The sequence below is a fragment of the Natrix helvetica genome (genome assembly GCF_964273705.1).
Source record: "Natrix helvetica genome assembly, chromosome: 1".
Classification (NCBI taxonomy): domain Eukaryota; kingdom Metazoa; phylum Chordata; class Lepidosauria; order Squamata; family Natricidae; genus Natrix; species Natrix helvetica.
This window is the reverse complement of record NC_138548.1, coordinates 283,698,822-283,706,549: the sequence shown is the minus strand read 5'-3', so window position 1 is coordinate 283,706,549 and position 7,728 is coordinate 283,698,822.

Genomic DNA, 7,728 nt, shown 5'->3' with positions numbered 1-7,728 from the left:
TGTCCAAGTCAGGTTGTTCTGCATCAGAAAAGGGATTGCCCGTTTTGTAGCTCTTTCTGTTGTTATATCAATTATAAAAGCTTCCTGAGATTGCTCTGTGGGAAACCTTCAGGTATTAGGGAGATGTATAATTCACACTGAACAAGAAAGATAAATTTGTCAAGTTTCCCATCACACATAGAGGTGAATGTTTCAATGTCAAGAGTGGTGCTACTGCTGTTGCAGGAGGTGCTCCAGGTGATCCGGAGTCTTGCGATGGGACTGGTATAGAAAAATATGTTGTGTCTTACCTGCTGGACTCATTATTTATTGTCTCATCTGATTGGTCCCTCTAAGTCACAACTTTGTTTTGATACTCGAGTAAGGCATTGGTGACTTGATTGACAATCAGCAGGGTTTCGAACAGTTCTTCTAGCTATTACTGTACTTAAGCTTGATCTTGAGATGTAGTTTAATCTTCATGAAATGTGGGAATGGAAGATGTGTGTGCATATGTATATACACACACACACACACTCTATCTATCTGTCTCTGATTTTATGATTCTATCTCTATACACTTTATCACTCCATTACTGCATGCATCCATGCATTCATCATCCATCCATCCATCTATCCATCCATACCACAATATATATTCTCGTCTGCCTGCCTGCCTGCCTGCCTGTCTGTCTATCTACCTTCTAACTATTCCTATCTAAAATCTTTATCACCTCTCTCTTTCGCCTCTCTGTCTCTGTCTCTGTCTCTGTCTCTGTCTCTGTCTCTGTCTCTCTCTCTCTCTCTCTCTCTCTCTCTCTCTCTCATCTCTATCATCTATTACACTATACATCAGCTCCTGGATTTGCATTCTAAGCTTTATCCTCTATTTTTTTTAAAGTCACTGAATATTTGGCTGATTTCTTCAAGCCCTTTGAGGGAACTGGTTCCTGTCTTGGTAGCTATTTTCCTAACTGCAGTGCTATGGAAAATGCAACATGCCATTGCCTCTTCCAAAGCCTTTTTCTGTTGTTCAAGTGCAGTGAAGAAGGGACTTGTGAAAGGATGGCAGAGATCATAATTGATCAGTCACCTTCAATCAGTTAACAACCTGGCATTCTTTACCAACCAATCCAGACAGATGACAGTATCTTTCTCCACTGCTGACTTCAAATTTTATCCACCCAACTTCAAACATGAAACTAGCATGAAATTGGCTGTCTCCATTGCCAAATCCTTCCCTTGCCTCTATCACTTCTCAGCCCTGTCCCTGATAGTGATTTGAATTCTCAGCAAGGTAATGGGTGACAAAATTTATTAAACTGTATATGTCTTAAGGTTGCCTTGGGCAATATTAGAATAAGGATAACTTATGGCAGCCACTTTGGTATCATGGTTCAGGGTATGGCTAGTACTGTAACTGGAAGACTGTGAATTCTAACCATATCTTAGACACAAAACCAGTTGGGTGATTTGGGGCCAATTATCCATGCTCAGCCTTGAGTAGAAAGCATTCTGGAAAATGTTATCAAGAAAACTGCATGAACTTGTTTAATCAATAGGAGTCAAGACAGACTTGAAGGCACACACAAAAAAGAGGACAATTCAACTCTCACCCATGGGTTGAGGAGCCACTCAAGGCAATGATATGAGAACATGGCAGAAAAATACATTGTCATGGCAGGTTTGACTGTGGTTAAATGCAAGTGGGGAACAGACCATAGTGAAAAGTGGGTCAAGCAACAACTTCTTGAGTATTTTATGCAGAAATTAAAGTTATTATTTTAATTTTAATATTACTATTATGTGTGGGGAATCTACAGTTAGAGTCACAATCTAAGACTGATGGAAATGTAATAATTCAAGCCCTAACCAAGGTGAGGATGGTTGCTTCTAACAATGTTTGTAAAATATTTTTTTGTAAAATTACTTATTATTATTACTACTACTAGGCTGCAGTTGGTCCAGAATGCAGCCGCGCGGGTAATTATGGGGAGATCGAGGTTCTCCCATATAACACCGCTCCTGCGCGAGCTGCACTGGCTTCCTGTGGCCTACCGGGTGCGCTTCAAGGTGTTAGTTACCATCTTCAAAGCGCTCCATGGCATAGGGCCTAGTTACCTGCGGGATCGTGTCCTGCCCCATACATCCCTGCGGCCCATTCGCTCACACAGAGAGGGTCTCCTCCGGGTGCCGTCCTCTAGAGATTGTCAGAGGGCGGTGCCCAGGAGTAGGTACTTCTCTGTGGCGGGCCCTACCCTTTGGAACGACCTCCCCCCAGACATTAGAACAACAACCGATCTCCGCTCCTTCCGCAGTAAACTGAAGACCCACCTGTTTCGGCTAGCCGGCCTGGCATCACTTGACAACTTATCCACCCCTAGGTCATTTTTAATTGTTAATTTTAGTTTTTAAACTATTAATGTTATTGAGGTTTTAACCTTTTTCAGTATTGTAATTATTTATTTATTTTTTACCTCCTCTGTATGACACTGTGTTGACTGTTGCTTGTGTATGTCGCCCCGAGTCCCTGTGGGGAGAGGGGGCGACTAATAAGTTTAATTAAATAAATAAATAAATAAATAAATAAATAAATAAATTTACCACTAAATCCAGCCAGCAAATGAATGTTCTATTTCTGAATAGAGAAGGTAGTGTTATTCTTTCAGATCTTTTTTTAAATAATTCATATTTCCATCGAATATGAGCTCAGGGCAACGGAAGCAAAATACAACCAACTGCAATACCCAGATTTTAAAAAATGACACAATTCTGCAAACATCATTATAAAAATAGAATTAACCCCCTGTGATATGTCAGTAAGAAAATCAAAACAAATCCATACACTTGAAGATAATACAGTTTTTCAGGAAGCTGTTCGGCAAATAGTGTTTGGACCAATTAAGTTTCCAGCACTGTTCTCCTTCTATAGAGAGTGCCAAATGTTATGCTGCTATTTCTAGCTTACTTTATAAAGTTATACAAACGCATTGAAACTCAGACATAAAGTGCTGCTTTCGAGTTGCTTGGAGTTGACCCAAGACAAATGTATGGAAGCCCCCTTACAATTATTTTAAGCCAGAAATATTTGCATTGTCAGTCCAAACAAATCTAATCAGAATATCAGTGGAGGAAAAGGTTGCTGACCCTTTCCCTGTGGCCTATTTCTCCATTTAAATTTGCTCTGTGCTGTTTTTGTTATACTGGAAAACATAAGGTAGTGTGTTTTCTCTGGCAAGCAAGAAGACAGCTGCGTACATGTGTAGATGCGAATGTGTGGATATTGATCAGTGAGAAAAACCTGCAGAAATGAGTTAATAACCTCCTCAGATTAGGAGCGCTCCAATTACCTCTGCAATACTTTGCAGCTATATTTTTAACTTATACAATAGCAGAGTTGGAAGGAACCTTGGAGGTCGTCTAGTCCAACCCGCTGCCTAGGCAGGAAACCCTATACCATTTCAGACAAATAGCTATCCAACATCTTCTTAAAGACTTCCAGTGTTGGGGCATTCACAACTTCTGGAGGCAAGCTGTTCCACTGATTAATTGTTCTCACTGTCAGGAAGTTTCTCCTTAGTTCTAAGTTGCTTCTCTCCTTGATTAGTTTCCACCCATTGCTTCGTATTCTACCCTCAGGTGCCGTGGAGAATAGTTTGACTCCCTCTTCTTTGTGGCAACCCCTGAGATATTGGAACACTGCTATCATATCTCCCCTAGGCCTTCTTTTCATTAAACTTGGGAGAGGGAATGCTTTTAAACAAAGCTTTGTGAGAAGTTTTATATCAAAATATATTTTATTCTTTATACTGTTTCCATCATCCCTTAAAACATTAACAGAATCCACAGTGGTCTGAGAATTAGCATCTCCACTAGATAATTGACAGTCAAGCTGAAACTAAATTAATCAAGTAAAAATAGCAAATGGGGGGAGGGGGCGGCAATGTTTTACTTCCTCAAACCCCAAGTAAGTTACCCAGACCTAATCCACATATCAAGGGATAAGAGTTACAAACACAAATAGAGTTAATTAAATTAGGTCTCCCAACTCCATGTTCACAAGAATAAAATTCATAGACATACCTACACACACACACACACACACACACACACACACACACACACACACGTCCCTCAAATGTCATCCTAGAATAAGCAGGAGGCACTTCCACACCAGGACAAGTTTCCCCTATAAAAGTATATTGCTGTACCCCACTTCTCTGCAGCTGCCCCTAAAGACAAACTGTTTGCTTTTAGGAATAAATATTCTTTTCGCACAGCTGCCTTGGTTTCATTTTTATTTATTCTTACACAAGTCCGGCTTGAGTTGGACTTTTGGATGTTGTTTTCATGTCCTTGAAAGTCAGAGATGTTTACTTACCAAAATTATCTGGCCTGAGAACCATTGATTCTTGCATTGCCAGCTTCAGACCTTACACTTGCCATCTCCCATTTGCCCATTTTTAATTTGCCGAAGTTATCTAAAAAGAAGCTGATTTAAGATGCCCCCAATTTACCCTGAAAAGAAGATTGTATTAAAATATGTCTACATTCTTTGCCAGATTCTGAATGCGTCTAGACTATAAATTCATTAGTTCCTTTCCTGCCACTCATCTGAATATCAATAACTGCTGTTGAAAATGAATATCAAAGATGAACATGTCAAAATTGAATGATTAAATGTGCAGGAAACTTTGGTTGCACTATAATGTTGAATCAGTGGGAGGATTTGCGGAATAAAGGATTGAAAATTTACATTTGAAAGATAATTTTTACAAGATGATGCATCATTGGTACTTAACACCTGATAAATTGTCAAATATATAAAAGGGTGTATCAAATGTATGCTGAAAGTATAAACAATCTGAAGTGTAAACAATTGGAACTGTAAACCATTTCTGGTGGACATGTAAAAAGGCAAAAAATTATTGAAATCAGGTATGGGGAATATTGTTTTTGTACATGATAATAACAGCAAGGCTTCTCTGTGCAATGGGAAAACTAACAATGGAAGAATGGACAGTAAAACTAATGGAGTTGGTAGAGATGGCAAAGTGATTGTATTGATTTGCAGAAAAGTTTTGGCCTTATATCTGCATCAAAGGAGGTTGGCAGGTTTATTCTGCAGCTCTGCACACCCAATTTTGCTTTTTTTATTTCTCTACCCTCAAGTTTCTTTTGTATTTTATACTTTTCCTGAAATGCAATATAAATTAGAAAAGAGAAGAAAGGAAACACAGCCTTGTAATTTTGTTATAAGTTGCTTGAGACAAGATCCAGTTTGAATTAGAACTTCTTTAATTTTTAATACCGATATTAGATTATAAAATAATTTATATGACCCTTACTTTTCATTATTTTTTTTACAATTGTTTTCTACATAAGAAACTTAAGGTGAAAGGTATGATGTTATGTCTTTCAGATATTTTAAAAGGAGGACTGAATTATTATTTTAATCACTATAGCCATAAATTCTTATACAGTCATTTAGCCATCAAATAATTCAAATAATAAATGGAACCTTCTAATAAATGAAACATGGTATTCTCAAAATTGTAAAATAAAGTTTCTCACTTATTTGAAATAAAAATGCACACGACAAGGAAAAAATAACAATCACTTTATGATTGATAAGAAAAAGCACATCTTTAATTTGTCATATGTATCAGTTACAGTTGTTCTAGTTTTTTTGGACCAAATACCAAACAACAGAAATATTTAAAGCTTTCTTTTAGATTTTTATGTAGTGTAATACTCTCAGGAGACATCACTGTATAGCTCATAGCAAAAGGAAAGATTCAGGAGAAGTTGCATGAGAGAAAGCCAAAATGGAGAAGAGTGAGGGTGCTAATCTAAAACTGTTGTGCAATAAAGAATTTATACTTCTGACTCTTTGCAATCTAGGTTGAGAATTCTCTGAGGAAAAGGATAAAGAACTAATGACAAAGGTGGGATCCTGGAACATTATCCCCTGTTCCAGAATGCAGCAGCCCGTGTGCTATTGAGCACATGCAATGCAACTAGTTTGACCAAATTACAGCTCTTTTGCATGAGCTGTACTGGCTCCCAGTTTCCTTCTGGATGCAATGTGAAATGTTGGCTATTATCTTTAAAGCCTTACAAGGCACAGGACCCTTGTGACTGTCTCTTCTGCCTGCCCCACTGGATCAGATAGGGTGGGTGTGGTCCAAGTCCCTTCCCTGACATGTTGCCATCTGCTGGGCTTTAGGAAAGGTGCTTTTTCTGTGGCTGTCCCTACCTATTGGCATATTCTCCTTTGGCATTCCTGCAGCCCCATCCTTCAGCTTTCTAGAAGGCTTTGTTGTTGTTAGTTGCAAAGTCGTGTCTGACCCCTTGCAACCCCATGGACAACATTCCTCCAGGCCTTCCTGTCCTCTACCATCCTCTGGAGTCCATTTAAGCTCATGCCTACTGCTTCGGTGACTCCATCCAGCCACCACATTCTCTGTCATCTCCTTCTTCTTTTGCCCTCAATCTTCCCCAGCATTAAGCTCTCCTCCAGTGAGTCCTTAGGCACTGGCTACATGAGGGGAGTCTGTGAATGATTGTGAGGCATTCTGGGAGGATGTTTGAGCCACTGGGCTTTTGACATATGGTTTTTATGTTTTTTGTAGTTTTACTATTGTTTTGAACTCTGCAGCATTAGATATATAAATATATAATAAAATGAGCATGTCTTGCTGCTCCCCAGCTTCTGAATATGAATGCAGATGTTCTATATAGAGAATACAAGCTGTGGATGGACAACTCAAGTGTCTGTGAAATTGGACAAGGAAGAAAATGTTCAGAGGCTACAATGCTGTACTGCTATGAAGCTAAGATATGGGAGAAGCAACTATCTTTTCATAAGCTGAATCTACTTTGGATAAATATTCTACTCAGAAAAGTGGTGATGGAACAGAATATTAGCATTTAATAAAACTAGATGCATCTGTTATAGTGGTGGGTTGCAGGCGGTACGCCCTGGTATGGGTGTACTGGTGCCTGCCAGGAGCACCGGGTACTGTTCTGGTACAGTGCTCCGGAGGGCCCACCCGCCCGCCTACCGTCCTTACCTGTATTTGAGCTCTTCGGTGCTTCTGCGCACGTGCACGGAGCGTAAGCCATCTGTGCAATACTCTGCTGAGCAGCTGGAGCATTGTGGAGGCGTCTGAGAGCATCGCAGGAGGTAAGGATGCATACGCGTGCTGCACACGTTCATGTGGTGGCCACCGGGCTCCATTGCACCATACCGGTTGAAACGGGATCCGGAACCCACCACTGATCTGTTAATGTACCCAGGGCGTTGCATAAGTTCTGTGAATACTAAAACTTAGAAATGGATATGATTTCAGTTTAAGTGGTGGAAAATGTACTCATAAAACATTGTACAATAAATACCTACATCAGGAAGATCTGACATTTAGCTACCATGGCCAGATTATATGAAATGGTTCAAGAAGAAAGTTGCCTCCTGTCAGCAATGAGAAGCATCCATCCATCTCCATTAACTGTGCTCACCAGCAACAGATGGTGAAAAGGCCAGCAAAGCATCATCACTCTGGACACAGTGTTCCAAGATTCTAGGAATCTGTGAATCTGAAGATTCATAGGCAGAAACTCCTTGTCACTACTATGAATTAAGATAAGAATGTCACCCATTAAATGCTATTTATTTTATATTAAAAACAAATAAAAATAGGACACTTTGTGAACACTAAAGAAAAAAATAATGGAATATTAGTGGGAA